Genomic DNA, 19,105 nt, shown 5'->3' with positions numbered 1-19,105 from the left:
TATTATTGTACAACTCGTTATTATATTGGAGAAGGAAATGGCAGCCCACTCCAAGATTCTTGCCTGGAGAATCCCATGGACAGAGGAGCCTGGAGGGCTACAGTCCATAGTGTTGCAAAGAGTTATTATATATTAATATACAGTTATTATTAAATTAACAATACAGTATTATAGCTATATTAATAACTATATTATATTAATTATATATTAATTATTAATTAATCAACATATTATATATTATATATAACTATATTAATTATATTATTAATTATATATTAACATGTAGCATTATTATGTGCTACATATAATCTATAATATTATTACATATAATATATTATTATACACAAGGCGGTATATTATTACCTATATAATATTACTTATTAGCAATACTGTATTAATATAATTAGTGTTATAGTTATTAGAATAATACTATTATTATTGGGCCTTTCCTGGAGGTCCGGTGGTTAAGACCCTGCCTTTCCACTGTAGGGGGTACAGGCTCAATCCCTGATCAAGGAGCTAGGATCCCACATGCCTTGGGGCCAAAAAACCAAAACAAAAAACAGAAGCAACACTGTAACAAATTCAATAAAGACTTTAAAAATGGTCCACATCAAAAAATCTTAAAAAAAATATAATACTATGATTATATAAATATTATTATGTAGCTAGTTATGTATTATAAATAGTATTTTTATTCTCATAGAATTAATAAATAGCTGGCTTCCATTGAATGAACCACGTGAATTAGGAGGTTTACAGGGGTTGTTTGAATTCTCTCCACAGTTAGTACTATGGAGTGGGTTCCCCATGAGACGCAGGGGAAGACGCGGTCGCTAGGAGCCCAGGGCACTGAGCGATGGAGAAGGGGCCGCAGGCCAGCAGTCCTGTGTCAGAGCCGCAGCCTGCGGTCCTTTCCTAGACAGTCCTCAGCCCCCGGGGATGCACAGACCCACCTGAGACCCTCTTCCCCTGCTCTTGACAGAACTGAAAAGTCTCCAGAAACGTCAAAGGAGAGGGCCAGGGAGGAAACCCATCTGGAACGCTCCTGCATTTGAGGGGTCAGGGGGAGGGTGGGGTGTGGTCCTGGTGGTGGCCGCAGGCCGTCTTTCCTATGCCCCTCCCTGGAGGATGGTCCCATCCCAGGAAGGGAGAGGCCCTCCAGGGTTGTTTCAGAGCCCCTGAGGTCACTTTCCCTGGCCCGTGTGTCTCGTGGCATGCCATGCGGCTGTGACCTGCCCATGCCAAGACAGCAGCTCACCAACTCTGCGACTTGCCTCTACCACACCGAGGCGGGGCGGGGAGGAGCCTGTGTCTCCACACTGAGCCCAGAGAGGGGACGTGACCCCCCAAGGTTCACTGAGTCAGGATTAGGGTCTGGCTCTCACAGAGCCCCCAGCTCAGCAGGCCAGGGGCGGGAGCGGAGGTGGAAGTCTGAGCAGGTGGGGGCTTTGGGAGCCTTCTCTCCAAACCTCAGGAAGCAGGGGCCACCTCCGGAGGGAAGGATGAAGAGCAGGGTGGGCTCTGGGGAGCCCCAGACTTTGAGTCACGTGTGTTTTCCTCGTGCTCTGAGTCCAGATGGGGGCGGAGGCCGGGACTGTCGATGAGGGGAGAAAGGATGAGGTGGCGGCAGGTGGTGGCAGGACTCTCAGCTCCTCAGCACGAGGAGGGACAGGTGCAGCTGCTGCCCGGCCTGAGGCGGGGGGAGGCACTGGAAGAAGCCCCCGGGGCCCCCTCACCCCCTGTACCAGCCCAGCTCCGAGCCTCCCCTCCCCTGGCCCTGCTGCCCTGTCCTGCTGCCGGCTGCTCCCTGCCCTCTGCTCTCCTTTCAGCATCTCTCATGACTTCTCCAGACTGTCCTCAACGCCCACCCCCACTACCCCGCTCACTCCCTCATCTGCACCAGCCCATCAGGCTCCCCAAAGGGGCCGCCCCTCTTAGCCCTGACCACATGGCCCCTCACTGCAGTCTCTTTTTTGAGGACTCACCGCAGGTCACATTAACATGGAGTGAGCCATCACCATCTGGCTCTGGGAGGTCCCCACTGTCTTCCAGTAGAACATTTAAAATGCTGAAGACCCCATGACTGTCTATGAGCTCACACACCTCTGGCCCCTGATCTGAGGTCACCTCTCAATTCCCAGCTACCTCCTGGGGAGGGGAGAGGCACTCTGCTGGCTGAGGTTGGGAGGACCATCCCACCAGGAGTGATGTCTTTACATCAGTGTTCCGGGGACCTGGCTACCTCAGTGTGCGCGTGCGTGTGTGTCCACACGTGTGTGCATGTGTGTGTGCGTGCATGTACGTTGATGGGGTTGAATCAGTTGGCTTCCAGGCCCCACCCCTTCTCTAGCCAGACCTTTTCTGCTTCTATTCCTTGTGAACCACTCACCATTTTGGTCAAATAAACTCTTCTCATTCTTTTGAATATTTGAAAGCCTCTGGTTTAGAATTTTGGGGGGTGGAATGTTTCCTGGGACTAAAATACATGCTGAGAAGGTCAAGGCTTCTGTCTCCTGTCAGGGTTGCTGTGGAGACTCCTGGAAGGGACTGTGGTCTGGACAGTCTTTAAGGTCCCAGGGGTTTCCGGCGCTGTTGCCTGACTCTGAGTCTGTGTGTGTGTGTGGGGAGGGGGTGTGGGGGCAGGGAACAGGTAGAAGAGGTCCCATGGTGCCCGGGGTCCTCCATGCCAGACTCCAAGGAGGGTGCTCACCCAACCCTACCAGCCGTAACTCTCAGCCCTGACCTTCTGGCGACAACCTGGCGCTCCAGCGACCTAAGTCTGTTGCTGCCCCTACAGGCACACGTGTTTGTGTCTCTCCCCAGTCACCAATCTGGTGGTCAGGTGGTCCCACGGTGGCGTGAGAGGCAGCCCTCTGTGGGGTCAGTGTGGACTAGTGCAGAGAGCAAGGGGTGTGGGGTTAGTTAGGGTAACAGGAGAGACAGGCTCAGAGCAAATTGCACTGGATGGAGCCTGATGGGCGGAGCAGGGGCGCTGACGCCCACATGTGCCCTGCGATCCCCCATCTCAGTCGTGCTCAGAGGTCAGACTGGAGGTGGTCAGGAGATGGTGTGGGGTGTGCGCGACCTCCTCCTTTCCTCCCTCTGGGCGCCTTATTTTTGTAGTTTTCATCACTACTCGTGAGCCTTTCCTGAGCCCAGGACTGTTAAAGCTGGAGCTACGAGGGGGTCCCAGAGCTGGGAAAGGAGGCTCTGCAAGCCTGAAGCTGGACCGATTAGAACCTGCTTCTCGCCATGAGCCACGCAGGTGAGGGATGTGAACACCTGAGCCCCCTGCAGCCCTGCCTCTGCCGGCTTCAGTCTCCTGGAGCTGCCTGCCCAGCCATGCAGAAAAGGCTCAGATGTCACCGTCTGCTCTGTTATTAGTGACCAATTGGGGAAGGTTTAAGAATAGTTGTGCTGGGACTATTTGTCGCTAGCTTTCTCCCAGCCCAGAGCATGCAAATTGCCTCTTCTGAGATTAAGGGAAGTGGCCCCTGGTCCTGAGAAGCGGACAGATGGAAGCAGGCAAGGGGAGGCAGGGGCCAGCTCAGGGGCCGGCTGACACCAGGACAGCGCCCGGCTGTGGGGCGGGGAGGGACCAGGGCAGGATGGCTCCGGTCGTGCCTGGAAGCCTGAGCCTTGACTCCTACTGCTCTCTGGGGGCTCAGCAGATGCCCAGCTCCTAATCCAGTAGGGTGAGCTTTGGGAAGTTTCTGGAACATCCTACTGTGACCCACTTGGGGGTTCTGGGGTTATATTCTAGCCCCCTGGCTAATAATAAAACTGATTGTTATGTGGTGTAATGGTACCCATGATGTGCCATGGGCCACAGGCAGGGGATGGTCCACCCCAACAACCTCCAAGACCCCTGGCCAGGTGTGGGGTGCTGATGAGGGGCTGAGGTATCTTCCATGACAAGGAGCTTAGTGTCTGGAGGAGACAAATCTATGCACAGGGAACTAAAATACGAGGTGCTCCAGGACTTCCCCGGCAGACCAGTGGTTAAGAATCTGCACTTCCATTGCAGGGGGCACAGGTTCTATCACTGGTCAGGGAACTAGGATCCCACATGGCGCTTGGGGCAGCCAAAAATAAATAAATTAAAAAAAAAAAAAACCTTAAAATAAAAAGTGCCCCAAATGAGGTATAAAGAAAGTCCCAAGGATGTAACAAAACAGAAATAGACTCAAAGATTACAGAGAACAGACTAGTGATTACCAGTAGGTAAAGGAAGGGAGGAGGAAGTGGGGAGGGGTAGTGGATTACGAGGTACAAATGATGGTAGAAAATAAACAAGCCACAAGGATATATCCTACAATACAGGGGATGGAGCTAATATTTTGATAACTATAAATGAAGTATAACCTTTGAAAATTGTGAATCACTACGCTGTACATCTGAAATTTATATAATAATAAAGAAAGTCTCAAGGAAGAAAGAGCTTTCCTTTTTGGGGGAAATGAGTCACAGAAGGACTGGCCTTTTTAAAAAATAATTTATTTATTTGGCTCTTTGTTACAGCATGCACACTTAGTTGCCCTGCGGCATGTGGGATCTTAGTTCTCTGATTAGGGGTCAACACGGCATCCCCTGTGGTGGAAGGTGGCTTCTTAACCACTGGACCACGAGGGAAGTCCCAGGGCTGGCTTCGGAAATAGCCTGGATGGGTAGGCAAGGTGAGGGCAAGGAGGGAGTGTTTCCTGGGATGTGGATGGCGTAGGTAAAGTACGGAAGTCAGAACGCGTTCCGGGAAGAACAGGACGGATGCTACAAGGTCCAGGCTGGATCTCTGGCTTTGTCGCCACCGCTGTGCACCCCTGGGGAAACTGCCTAGTCACTCTGAACCTCAGCTTCCCTGTAGAATGGTAACCATGCTTGTCAGGCTGTCTGTGAGGATGAACAGGACCCTTGAGGAAAGCTCACAGGGCTCTGCACGCCCTCTCACCGCGAGCCTGGTGTGATGGGCGCATGGCCTGTGTGTGTAGGATGCACAGGAGAACACAGTAGGTCCTGCTGCACAGGCCCTCGAATGCACGCTGAGAGGTTTTCACCGATAAGAAACCATCCCTGAGGTTGACCCACAGGCTCAGATCTGAGTTTGAGAAAGATCACTGTGGCAGCAGGGAGGCAGGGGGATAAAGGAGAAGAATCCGAAGGCAGGAAGACTGATCTGGAGGATTCTGCTCATGAGGGATCAGGCTAAAGCTCTAGGAGCTACTGGAGGCGGCACTGAGCCAGCAAGCTATTGAGTTTGATGGGAGATGAGGAGCACAGAGGCATAAAGGTCCCCCCTCTCCCTGGGCTGCAGGACGGGGTGAATGGGTAACTGGGGGAGCCGCTTCTGTCTCAGGGAAAGAAGCAGATTGGGGGGGCTAGTGAATTCAGTTGTAAATATGTTGATAGGGGTGCAGAATCGCTCAGGAGAAGACACCCTGGATGTAGTAGGTCTGGAGGAAGAAGGTGGGATTCATCCACACTTTACTGAGCATCATTATGGCTCAGGCAGTGGGAGGTGTTTTCGCTACGTGTCCTCTCATTGGGTGTTGACCTGAGAACTCATCTGCTAATCTGGAAGGTTATAGGCATTGATGTGACTAAGGCAGACACAGCTGCTCCAGACTGGGAGTACTGGGGGCAACTGTCTAACTCCTGTCAAGGTTCACACGGACTTTGAGCCCTGTTGGGCTGGAAAGAAGTCAATCTTTTTCTTTTGGACCAGGACTGGAAATACAGAGAAGCCAGGACAGACAGGTGTGGAAGACAGGACTTCCCTCCACTGTCTGTTTCTCCTGGACCTGTGCTGGGAGAGAGGGGCTGGGACATGACTTCAGCCTCCACACTGCTGTTTGCAGCTGTCTGTAGCCTTGATTCTGAAACATGGCTGAAGAGAAGCTTGCCAATATCATGAATGTTCCAGAAACTGTGCTGGACATTTATGGGGGCTTATATGGGAGAGGCTGACTGTTCTTCCCAGGGCTGGGTGAGGGGTACAAGTTCCTAGTTCTCCCACTTCGTTCCTGGCCTGAGCTGGGGCGGCCGGGCAACCTGTGATTCTCCCAGCCTCTGTCGACTCTCCCCAGGACACGCAGCCCGCCAAGGTTATCCTGGACAGCACGGGGCTCTAATGAAAAACAATGGGGCTGGCCGAGGCAGGGTGACTCCAAAGGCACTATAAATCCTTCGCCTCCTGATTATCAGCCTGTGGCCCCAGCTCCAGCCTGCGCTGAGCTCATTAGTGGCCGGGAGAGGATCCTCCATCCATTCAGTCAAGTTCTGGATGCCAAGAACACACTGATAAGGGCTGCCAGAAACACTTGCGCGAGCGTGCCTGTGAAGGGGCCCAGCCACCCCGCCCGCTGGATGTCTGACCTGGACGGGAAAGAACAGTGTGGGCTTCGGCGGTGGCCATGGGGGTCGGTGAAAACAGGGGACCATCGGGCAGCCCGTGAAGGCTGGGACCCTGCATGTCGTCCCAGCAGGAGGGCCCTGCTGCTGGCTGGCCAGGGGCCCGGGCTAAGCCCGCTCTTCCCTCTGTGTCTCGGGGCGCTGTCTTTGGGACTGGAATATGTGCTCCCTGAACCATTTTGGGGGCAGGGTAGGGAGCAGCATGAGACGAAGAAAGCGCATCTGAAGAGCAGTGATGGGCTGTCATTGGCCCGAGAGGCAGCGGTCGGCATTGGTCACGGGCGGACAGAATTTCCATGTACACTCTTAGAGGACAGCAATTTGGGAACCGCTGGGATGGGCTGGAGGCGGGGCCATGGACCACGGACCCCACGATGTCCCGGGAGTCGTGTTCCCTTTTATACGAGATGCTCTGGACACAGGAAGCTGTGTCCTAACCGTGAGCACCCAGGCCCAGAAGGAACACATGTGGTGCTGCTTCTGCTGACTTAGCTGTGTGCCCTTGAGCCTGACCCTTCCCATCTCCAAGACTCAGCTCCCATCTGTCAATGCAGGGTTCGGACTAGAAGTCAATTCCTCAGGTGCTCCCTTTTAGCCCCAATGTTCAGTCTTCTGGTTTATTCAATGTATTAAACATGTTTTAAAAATTTATTTGTTTGGCCATGCCACACGGCATGAGGGATCTTGGTTCCCCGACCAGAGATTGATAGAGGGAGAGGTTAAGGCTGAAAAAAAACAACAACAAGGCACAAGAAAGTAAAAGCAAATTGCCCAAGCCGATTTGATCTGTTTGGGGAAGATCTATGTCCTAACTGTCATTTTTTTTTTTGTTTTTAAAAAACAAGGGTTCATATTACTTCATTCAATCCTGTATTTGTCCTTCTCTTTCTGACTTACTTTACTTAGTATGATAATCTCTAGTTGCATCCATGTTCCTGCAAATGCATTGTTTTGTTCTTTTTTAATGACTAATATTCTACTGTATATATGTACCACATCTTCTTATTCATTCATCTGTTAGTGGACATTTGGTTTGCTTCCATGTCTTGGCTATTGTAAATAGTACTGCTGTGAATATTGGCGTGCATGTATCATTTTGAATTAGTTTTGTGCAGGACTGGGATCGCTGGATAATATGGTAATTCTATTTTTAGTTTTCTGAGGAGCCTCCATACTGTTCTTCATAGTGGTTGCACCAACTTAAATCCCTACCAACAGTGTAGGAGGGTTCCCTTTATTCCACACCCTCTCAGCCTTTGTTATGTGTAGATTTTTTAATGATGGCCATTCTGATTGGTGTGGGGTGGTATCTCACTGTAGTTTTGACAATCCATTCTTAAAAATCTTATGAACAGAGAGAAGAAAGGGTGTGAATAACCCAAAATGATGGACATTTCAAAACAATGAATAATCCGAAGTAACATTTATTTTCAACATTGGAATGCATTTTGGTATTCATGTTTGAATATGGATGTGTTTGATGTTCTGGGAATTTCTAATACTTAAAAAAAGCCACAAAGGAACCCAATGATGAAGCTCCCTCTGGCCTCCTGCTCAGCTGGGTAGAGAACATCACCCTTTGTACTGGTCCACTCACCCTCCCCAGCCTGCTGTCGCTATGGCTCACACTTTCTCCAGGAGAGGATGGAGATCTTAGCTAATTTTGCCTTTAAAGGACTTTCATTCCCTTTGGGCCTCATGCAAATAAGAAAAAAATAAGAAGCTGTGAAATGTTAACAGAGGACTTCATTAAGTAGTCTTGGTGATAGCATTTGCCAGGAATGGGGACAATTTGCTAGCAGACAATTGAGAGCTGACTATATATGCGTCCTAATTAAAATCGTAATTCTTCTTCTCATCGCGCTGGGATTCTGGGTCCTGTCTTCTGGCTGCTATAGGATATTAACCACAGCTAAGTCTTGCACATGCTTTACACATCACAAAACTCTTCACATACCTTATTTTACTTAATCCACCCTCCTGACACTCTTTTGAGAAGGTTCTATCATCACCCTGATGTAGACACTTGAGTGCCAAGGTTTAAAGCCATGACCAGCCAAGGTCCCATTGCAAGAGTGTGCCCCATGCCAGTCCTTTTCTGCGTCACCTGACCTCTCCCATCACCACCTAACCGTGGCCCTGGCAGGGGCTCAGATTACTTACATCAAACCCTGAGAAGGCCGCAGCAAAGAAAACAAAATAAAGCTAAATTTTACTACTGCCCCTTATTTTTGTTTTGAGTGTTTGAAGTGGAGATGTGGGTAAAGGAGAGATTTTGTGCTGGAAGCACTTTGAGAGGAAGGCAAGGGAGTGTGCGTGTTAACGGGAGTGCCAGATGGGCTGAGGCTGGGTCACTGAGCCCAGGCATCACAGGAGGTGAGCTGGTGGCAGGGGGGTAGGACTGGCAGGTGCAGAGCTCCCTGGAAGCAGCAGCCTCAAGTCCAGGGGAGCTATTTTCATGGCAACAATGTTGAGGAATGGAGAGAATCATTTCCACTTTATGGATTAGGAAACAGAAGCTCAGAGAGGTTAAGAGACCCACCCAAGGTCACAGCATGTGCTGGAGGCTGGTGTTTGAACCATCTGACTCCAGTTCTGGACTTTGGTTGACAGTCTCCGGTAAGCATAGACCATGACTGAGCTATATAGTTTCCTCTTCAGAAAGCAGAGGCTGACAACTGTTTTTCCCAGCTGTGCTCCCAAAATGCACAGGAAGCTGACGGGACACCTAGTTCTTACTGCTGGACACAAGCCCCATCTCACCTGCAGATCACAATCAACCAGAGACACCTCTGATCCTCCCGGGCACTCCTGGACCTGAGATCATCTCCGTAAATGACCATTTAGGGCAAAAGTCATCCACAGCCAGGCAGAGGCACCGCCCACCCTGCCCTGCTGCCTCCTTGTCCAGAAGCCTTTTTACAAAGGCTGACTCCCTGGAATGGCTTTCTTAGCTCAGTCCGGGGCTGTGAGAAAAATGATTTCCATTCCCTGCACGGCTGGAGCCTTGGGCCTTTGCCACAGCCACTGTGATGGGGAGCATCTCCTCTGCTGTAAAGGCAACCCAAGGAGGACCAGCCGGTACCCGGTCATGCCCTTCCACTGGGCATGGGATGGGGGACCGTGCATGGGAGTCTTCTGGGAGCCCACCCCCATCCCGGGACATCTCTGTTTCCAGTCTGGAGTGCCACCAGAGGTCCAGACGGCTCCTCTAATAGAAAAGTTACTCATGACTTCACTGGAGGGAACAGAGCAGCTTTCAAGCCTCCTCCCTGAAACGCAACAATATCTGGTACCACTTGGCGTCTTGGGGAGAGAATTCATGTCCATAATTAGTTACTGTATATCACCGTTAGTACTCTGCTCAGGATTTACTGGGCAAACACCGTTTAACTGCACAATAACTACAGTCCTTGCTGCTTATTGGGTAATTTACTAAGGCTGGGAGGATGGGGCGGGAGGGACTCTGAATAGGAGGTATTGTAACCCCTTGAATCAAACTTTATGAGTTTGGGCTTGGCAGAGAGGAGGCAGCTGGTAGCCAGCTCTCGTTGCTTTGTTTTGCAGAGTTGGCTGACAGACTGCTTCCTTCCTTTCTTTATTGCAGGAGAGGTCTGGGGACTCAGATCTGGGGCTGCCTGGGGCTGCCTGGGGCTACAGAAGGCTTCTGGTAGAGAGGGTCTTTGCATGAAGACAAAGAAACTCAGCAGGAAGCCAGCAGCAGGAACCGGGCTTGGTGTCCTAGGGGCTCCATCCAGTCCTTCCATTTATCCCCTCCATCAGGCCTCTTTCTGTATCTGGGCCAGTGGGTGGGAGGGTGGGTGGGGCTACAGGGAATTGGCCTTGGCTGGCAGCATCGTGATAATCTGAAACCCTCTCCTCTCTCACAAGTGCCATGTTGCTGGGGAGAAGCCATTCCTGGACGCCTCCCAGCCTCAATCTGCTTGAGCAAAGTCTGTCTTTGTTTGGCCCTAAACTCCCCTAACCTATTTAGACCACAGAGAAGGGGAAGAGACACAATAATGAAAAACGCAACGTGCAACATTGCCTTACGCAATCTAATAAATTACTCGGTACCCGGCTGCCAGCTCAAACTAAGCCCAATATTGCCTGCAGTAATTATTTGGATCAAATGCAGTTTATCTGCTTCATATTTGTGCTTCTGTGCTCAGTGGTAACTTATAAATGTCATCGTGGTGTTTATTCGTTATAATGAAACTTAATGGCATCAGAGGCCAGGAGAAGAGCTGGTGGGGCAGCAGGTTTAAAACAATCTCTTCCATCTCTGAAGAAGGGATGAGCCAAGATAACACGGAACTGCCCCGCAGGGAAGAGGTCTGTAGGGATGGTAGTGTGCTCATGCTGTGGGATGGACGGAAAGAGCCAGGAGCCTCCTCTAGAGGCGTCCATCAGGAGGTGGAGAAGACTTGGCTGGGTTTAACCCTGGCACTGCCCCCATCTGTCCTTGCTTCATCTTCTGAGGGCATTTATGGGGGGAAGGTATTCAGTCTTTACAGCACTCGATGGCTGGCCAGATAAGAGATGGAAGCTGTCTAGGGTCTTGGGAGGCAATGATCTTGATGGATGGGGATAGAAATTAGAACCTCAAGGGCAGACTGTGTAACCTCTTAAAGGAGGTTTGGAAGAACGCAGTGGGGGAGGGTGGAAAACAAAAGGAGGGTATCCTGGAGGGCCAAGAGGGGATGACCAGGCAGGTAGAGGGGGCACAAGGCATGAACAGAATAGGGAGGAGCTGGCGGGGTGGAGGAAGCGTGCCCACCAGCTCTGCATAAGTGCGGACAAAGATGTGCCATCGGTGTAGAATGAAGGGTCTTGGCTTCATACAACCCTGGATTCTGCCATCAACTAGCTGTATGGCTTTGGGCAAGTTATTTATCTTTCCCGAGTTTTATTTTCTCCTGTGGAAGATGGGAGTAATAACAGACACCTCTCAGGATTGCGGTGATGATTATACGAGGTGATGTGTATAAAGCGATGGACGCAGCATTTGGCACTCTGTGGCCGTGGCAGTGATTGGCACGTGCTAGGTGTTCCATGGCGGTCTGCTGAGTGAAAACATGAATATGACACTTCCCACCTGTGTGCATTGCAAAGCCGTCTTCCAAACAACAGGGCTTGGATTGGAACCTTGCAGCCATGCAAGGATGGTCTTATCATGCCTTTTTACAGTGTGGAAGCAGAGGCCCAGGGTGGTGACAGTCACTTGCCCAAGGCTACCCAGCTGGTATATGGAGTGGGCGCTGGCTTTCCTGCCTCCCAGGACAGGGGTCCCTGGGCCACTATGTGCTGGACAGCTCCCCATCTGGGTGGAGGCCTGAGCTCTTCTTTCCAACTGGCTGCCCTGCTCCTCCGAGTCAGTCATGGGCTTGGAGCTGTGCTGACATCCCAACTGAACGTGGAGGCAGAGGCAGGCGGGGGTGTCTCTGTCCATTTCTTCTTAATACTACCTTTGGTGTTCACTCATGAAATATTCATTCTGTCCCCTCAGTGACACGCTCATACAAGGCTCCCAACGTTATAAATATGGATGAAAATGATTAGTCATTGTTATTTCTCCCACTAGCCAGTCCCCTCCTGCAGTATGTCTCCTGTTTTGGTCTGAGCACAAGTGGGGCTGAATTGAGGGTGTTAACCTAGAACACTAATAATAGTGCCTTGAGTTTTATGGTTCGTCATGCAAAGCATCAGTACAACCATTGTGCATGTTTTATCATGGCAACAAATTCACGGAGGAAAGAGGGTGAGTTTACCCATTTTGCAGATAAGAAATCATAGGTCAAGAGACATCAAGGTCAAAATAAAGGTCACATGACTAATCAGGAGCCAAACTTGTTACTGACAAAAACATTAATAATAATAACTATTTGGACTCTTAACGAAATATTCTCTGGGAAACTGAGTGTGTTGGTTTTATGTGAATAAACCATAGCACCATATTTCATGTAAATAAATAATAGCACCATTTACTTTATGGTTTATAAAGAGTTTTCATTCCTGTTTTTTTACTGGTCCTCATGAAGTAAAAGTGAAAGTTAGTCACACAGTCGTGTCCGATTCTTCGAGATCCCATGGATTGCAGCCCACCAGGCTCCTCTGTCCATGGAATGTTTCAGGCTAGAATACTGGAGTGGGTTACCCTTTCATTCTCCAGGGGATATTCCCAACCCAGGGATCAAACCCGGGTCTCCTGCATCACAGGCAGGTTCTTTACAAACTGAGCCACTAGGGAAGCCCTGTGGTCCTCATGAGGCAGGCTTAATTTATTCTCATTTGACAAAGCTCACACAATGAGTCAGTGGCAGAGCTGGCCTTAAACCATCATGTCCCAAAGTGGATTCCAAGGAATCCTAGTCCTAAAACATGCTCTATGAAAAATATTTTGTGGTCAAGTAAGTTTGGGGAACTCAAATTTGGCCTTGGAGTACAGAATGAAGGAGGGCAAAGGCTAATAGGGTTCTGCCAAGAGAATGCACTGGTCATAGCAAACATCTTCTTCCAACAACACAAGAGAAGACTCTACACATGGACATCACCAGATGGTCGACACCGAAATCAGATTGATTCTATTCTTTGCAGCCAAAGATGGAGAAGCTCTATACAGTCAGCAAAAACAAGACTAGGAGCTGACTGTGGCTCAGATCATGAACTCCTTATTGCCAAATTCAGGCTGAAACTGAAGAAAGTGGAGAAAACCACTAGACCATTCAGGTATGACCTAAATCAAATCCTTTACAACTATACAGTGGAAGTGAGAAATAGATTTAAAGAACTAGATCTGATAGACAGAGTGCCTGATGAACTATGGATGGAGGTTCGTGACATTGTACAGGAGACAGGAATCAGGACCATCCCCCAAAAAAAGAAATGCAAAAGAGCAAAATGGCTGTCTGAGGAGGCCTTATAAATAGCTGTGAAAAGAAGAGAAGCAAAAGCAAAGGAGAAAAGGAAAGATATACCCATCTGAATGCAGAGTTCCAAAGAATAGCTAGGAGAGATAAGAAAGCCTTCCTCAGCGATCCATGCAAAGAAATAGAGGAAAACAACAGAATGGGAAAGACTAGAGATCTCTTCAAGAAAATTACAGATACCAAGGGAACATTTCATGCAAAGGTGGGCTCAATAAAGGACAGAAATGGTAGGGACCTAACAGAAGCAGAAGATATTAAGAAGAGGTGGCAAGAATACACAGAACTGTACAAAAAAGATCTTCATGACCCAGATAATCACGATAGTGTGATCACTCACCTAGAGCCAGACATCCTGGAATGTGAAGTCAAGTGGGCCTTAGGAAGCATCCCTACAGACAAAGCTAGTGGAGGTGATGGAATTCCAGTTGAGCTATTTCAAATCCTGAAAGATGATGCTGTGAAAGTGCTGCACTCAATGTGTCAGTAAATTTGGAAAACTCAGCAGTGGCCACAGGACTGGAAAAGGTCAGTTTTCATTCCAATCCCAAAGAAAGGCAATGCCAAAGAATGTTCAAACTACCACACAATTGCACTCATCTCACACGCTAGTAATGTAATGCTCAAAATTCTCCAAGCCAGGCTTCAGCAATATGTGAACCGTGAACTTCCAGATGTTCAAGCTGGTTTTAGAAAAGGCAGAGAAACCAGAGATCAAATTGCCAACATCCTCTGGATCATCGAAAAAGCAAGCGAGTTCCAGAAAAACATCTATTTCTGCTTTATTGACTATGTCAAAGCCTTTGACTGTGTGGATCCCAATAAACTGTGGAAAATTCTGAAAGAGATGGGAATACCAGACCACCTGAACTGCCTCTTGAGAAACCCGTATGCAGGTCAGGAAGCAACAGTTAGAACTGGACATGAAACAACAGACTGGTTCCAAATAGGAAAAGGAGTACATCAAGGCTGTATATTGTCACCCTGCTTATTTAACTTACATGCAGAGTACATCATGAGAAACGCTGGGCTGGAGGAAGCACAAGCTGGAATCAAGATAGCCAGGAGAAATATCAGTAACCTCAGATATGCTGATGACACCACCCTTGTGGCAGAAAGTGAAGAAGAACTAAAGATGAAAGTGAAAGAGGAGAGTGAAAATGTTGGCTTAAAGCTCAACATTCAGAAAACTAAGATCATGGCATCTGGTCCCATCACTTCATGGCAAATAGATGGGGAAACAGTGGAAACAGTGGCTGACTTTATTTTTCTGGGCTCCAAAATCACTGCAGATGGTGATTGCAGCCATCAGATTAAAAGATGCTTACTCTTTGGAAGGAAAGTTATGATCAACCTAGACAGCATATTAAAAAGCAGAGACATTACTTTGCCAACAAAGTTCTGTCTAGTCAAGGCTATGGTTTTTCCAGTAGTCATGTATGGATGTGAGAGTTGGACTATAAAGAAAGCTGAGCACCCAAGAATGGATGCTTTTGAACTGTGGTGTTGGAGAAGACTCTTGAGAGTCCCTTGGACTGCAAGGAGATACAACCAGTCCATCCTAAAGGAAATCAATCCTGAATATTCATTGGAAGGACTGATATTTAAGCTGAAACTCCAATACTTTGGCCACCTGATGCGAAGAGCTGACTCATTTGAAAAGACCCTGATGCTAGGAAAGATTGAAGGCAGGAGGAGAAGGGGACGACAGAAGATGAGATGGTTGGATGGCATTACCGACTCGATGGACATGAGTTTGAGCAAGCTCTGGAAGTTGGTGGTGGACAGGGAGGCCTGACGTGCTGTGGTTCACGGGGTTGCACAGAGTCAGACACGACTGAGTGACTGAACTGAACTGAATTGAACTCAGAACCATAGCCCTCTTTGGGGGATTCTCCACACCCTTTGGCCACTTACAGGCTCTGGGAGTTTCTGTAGGAGAGACTTGTTCAGTTGGGGTTCACCCGGCTTCTCTCCACTTTATTTGGCCATGCATCCCGTATTTCACAGAACACCTATCAATGTGTGACAGAAATGCTGCTCCAGCGGTGTGTCTGTATGATCCCTCTTCAGCCATATTTTCCGAGGCAATGAGGTTTGGAGCAGGGTTGGTAGGGCAGGCAAGGAGGTGAGAACAGGGCAGAAAGAATGCTTGTAGGGCCCGTTGGAATGGAAGCCGTCCCCCCACCCCTCCGCCTGCCTCTTCTCTTTGCTCTACTCCTAGGACTGTGAGTTGCAGATAATTCACTCAGTGTTGGGTGTAGGCAGTCCAGCTTACGTCTGGGGTGGGATCAGAGGGGTTTCCTGACTGCCTGAGTGGGGGTCCATGGACAGCGCAATGTGGGGAGATATGAGAGAGGGCGGTCTATGGCCATGCGGAGAAATCCACATGGATATATACAGCAGGCTCTTGGTCATGTCTGCCCTTGAAGGTGATGGAGGAAGTCACTCCCCGCCATCTCTCAAATACACAAAGCTCCCCGAAGCAGAGTGGGAGTAAGAAGTCCAGGGTTTGGAACTTATGGCTGCTGGGGGGAAGGATGGGGGTAAGGGATGGTTAGGGATTTGGGGATGGACATGTACACTCTGCTGTATTTAAATTGGATAACCAAGGTCCTATTGCAGAGCACAGGGAACTCTGCTCAAAGTTACGTGGCAGCCTGGATGGGTGGGGAGTTTGGGGGAGAATGGATTCATGTAGATGTATGGCTGAGTCCCTCTGCTGTCCACCAGAAGCTATCACAACATTGTTTGCTAATCGGCTGTGCCTGCTAAGTCACCACAGTCGTGGCCAACTCTTTGCGACCCTATGGTCTGCAGCCTGCCAGGCTCCTCTGTCCATGGGATTCTCCAGGCAAGAATACCGGAGTGTGTTGCCATTTCCTCCTCCAGAGGATCTTCCTGACCCAGGGATCAAATCCGTGTCTCTTATGTCTTCTGCATAAGAACCTTTGGCAGGCAGGTTCTTTACTCCAGTCGAAAATAAAAAGTTAAAAAAAAAACACAAAAATAAAAAAAAACCAGGGTTTGAACCTTAGCTGTGTGCTTTTGGTAGATGACTTAACCTCTCTGAGCCACACTCACTTCATCTTCAAAATGGAGGTCACATCACCTACCCTGTGATGGCATGAGAATGAAGTGATGTCCTATTTGCCCCCCAGCACCAGAACTGGCAGGCTAGCTCCCTCTCACCTCTCCCACTCTCCCCAAGTTCCCCCGGTATTCAGGACAAACGGCTTCTCCCACGTCTAAGCAGCAGGAGCATCTCCCCTGCCCCCTCCAGCTCTCCCATCACCCTGCCTTCTGCTAGTTCACTAAAAGCCTGTCTCCCCACTGGACTCAAAACTCCCCGGGGGCTGCAGTCATCTCTGCCAATGCCCCGCCTGTCTCCCTCAGGCCAACTCCCAACCGCCAGCATCTACCACCCTTCTTCTGAGGTCTTTCTCTTCATCTGCAAAGGCCACTCGACAGGAGTGCGGGGGAGCGAACACCCCGACCTGAGCAGCCCTCAACCAGTTATTATGACAAGAGTGCTGTATAGACACCCCGATCTTTGGGTGACCTGACCGTGAGGCGTGGCTTCTGCATCACTTCCCAGAGCCTCCCACTGGGATGAGGCTTCTGCTGCCCCCCTATTTAGGGCCCGATAGTACTGCCAGTGGGGGACACCTTCCCTTTCTCATGCCAATGCCCTACCATCTTTTTGGCGCTTCCTGCACCTCTTCGACGAGTTCGTGCTTAGCATCTGCTTCTGGGGGAACCCAAGCTAAGACAAGGGCATCCTCCATGGGTTCTGCATCACCACGTCCTCCCCACCCCACTCCACCCCAGCACCAGGCACCTGGTGGGTGCCTGAAAGAGAAATTTCTGACTCAGACACACAGGAGCCGGGAGCACCAGCACTTGGAGTGCATGTTGTACCTCGGGCTGGCTGAGTGGGGCGCCCGAGGACCCCAGGGCAGGAAGGCTGCTCTTTCCATAGTTCTGGAAGGTCCCATCCTCTCTGCAGCTGCCCTACCTGACTCCCTGGTCAAACCTTGGTGGGCGCAGAGGACCCGTGGTCCAGCCAGCATCCTTCCTCGACGAGAGCACGGTTTGGTGTTGCGTTTTGAGACCCTTTCCCGAGTAATGGTTGAGAAGTACCTCTCTTGTACTAAGAATAGTGGTTATTCCCAGTGTGTTTGACTCGGAGGTTGGGGGGAGTACCTCTTCACTCTATTTATCCCACAGTCTGTACGCAGTTACTGAAACTGTCACCGTGTCCTATATTCCACAGGCCATTATGTGTATTTCAAACCATTATATAAATGGACTTGATTTGGTACTTCTGAATGTCATTAAACTCCTCCCATACCAGTAACAACACAGTTACCATAGAAACAAATACATTTGAGAAGGGAAGGCATAGGGAAGAAAGCAGATGGATTGGGGGGGGGGGTGGGAAACGCACCCACCGATGACTATTTCCAGAACGCAGGGCCCGGCTGTGTGACACGGCCACTCCGAGGAGATGGGGTGAGCGCCTCCAGGTTTTTATTGACTCTCCTTTGATAAAAGGTCTGGATAATTCATCTCAGCCTGAACCTGCTCATTCCGGTACATAGCTCTAAAACTTTACGGCACCGCAGGCCATTAAGCACTCTCATTTATTCAGACTCTCCCACCCTGGGGAGGGACGTAGAGACGGGGGTGTTGCATTCAGCGATGAAAGCTCTGAGGCTGGCTGAGGCTGGCTGGCTGGGGAAGGGGAGGCGGACAGAGGAAGGGGGAGCTTGCCTGGGCAGAGCTGACATAGGGTGAGACCCCGGGATTTTGGCCAGTGGCTGCTAACTATCACTTGGTCATTGTCCTTAGTGTGGTGAGAATGACAAAACGGTAGACTCTTGGGGCTGAAGGGGTGTTTTCTATTGGAAACTCCGTTAGGAGAGCCTAGCTGAGGAGCTACCCCTGGCCTTGGCAGGTAGTGAGTTTCCTGCTTTTGGAGGGATCCAAGTGTAGGTTGCAATGGCCTCTGATAATAAAGTTTGCTCCCAGGGCGCAGCTCAGATACCACTTTCTTCAGGAGGCTGTCGTGGCCCTGCTCACTTGGCCTGCAGTTTGACCGGTTTCCTCTTCTCTGTTCCCAAGGCCCTGCACACAGCTGGTTGCAGCCAGTAAGACACCGCGTTGTGATGGCTGTGCTGTCCTTTGGGACAGGGACGATGTCTTTACGTGCAAGGGGCCAGGCACAGTGCTGGGCACACAGGCTCTCAGCTGGTGAGCGAATGAGCGCACGGCAGCGCAACATTCACAATATTTACATACATTGGTGCTGGCCGGGGATATTGAGCCATCAGGAGAGAGTGAGGACTAGATAACCTTGGGTCCCTTCTGGCCTCAAGAATCTTTGATGGTATGGCTCTAAACCTGCTCTGATTATGCCTAAATTTCACTGTCTCCCAAGCCACAGTGCTTAACCCTTAAGCCTACTAACCATAAGGCTGAAAAGGAAAAAGCAAAACAAAAACAACCACAAAATCACCTTGACATGAAATATGTCTAAGCTCCCCCAGTGGCGGGCAGAGTTCCTGAGGTCGGAAGTTGTGTCCAGCCCCCGGAGCTCCTGTGCCCAACACAGTACTGGGCTCACCCGGGTGTGTTTAATGTCTGTATTAAAGAACCTACTTCCTTTCCTTTTCTCCAGAGGTTCTTGCTTCTTGTCTCTTTCAAAACACTGCCCCCAAACCCATTTTCAGGAGACGGACGTCCCTGTTGGACCCGCTCAAACGGTC

At 49.8% G+C, this 19,105-nt stretch overlaps 1 protein-coding gene across 1 annotated transcript in view; it reads right to left on the bottom strand.

Annotated features, from left to right (window-relative positions):
- The window catches only part of KIRREL3 (kirre like nephrin family adhesion molecule 3), a 595,138-nt gene that overhangs the window by 99,993 nt on the left and 476,040 nt on the right, over positions 1-19,105 (bottom strand). The gene's annotated exons all lie outside the window — the stretch shown is intronic.

The sequence above is a fragment of the Dama dama genome, chromosome 2 (assembly GCF_033118175.1).
Source record: "Dama dama isolate Ldn47 chromosome 2, ASM3311817v1, whole genome shotgun sequence".
Classification (NCBI taxonomy): Eukaryota; Metazoa; Chordata; class Mammalia; order Artiodactyla; family Cervidae; genus Dama; species Dama dama.
This window is presented reverse-complemented; position numbering and strand designations above follow the sequence as displayed.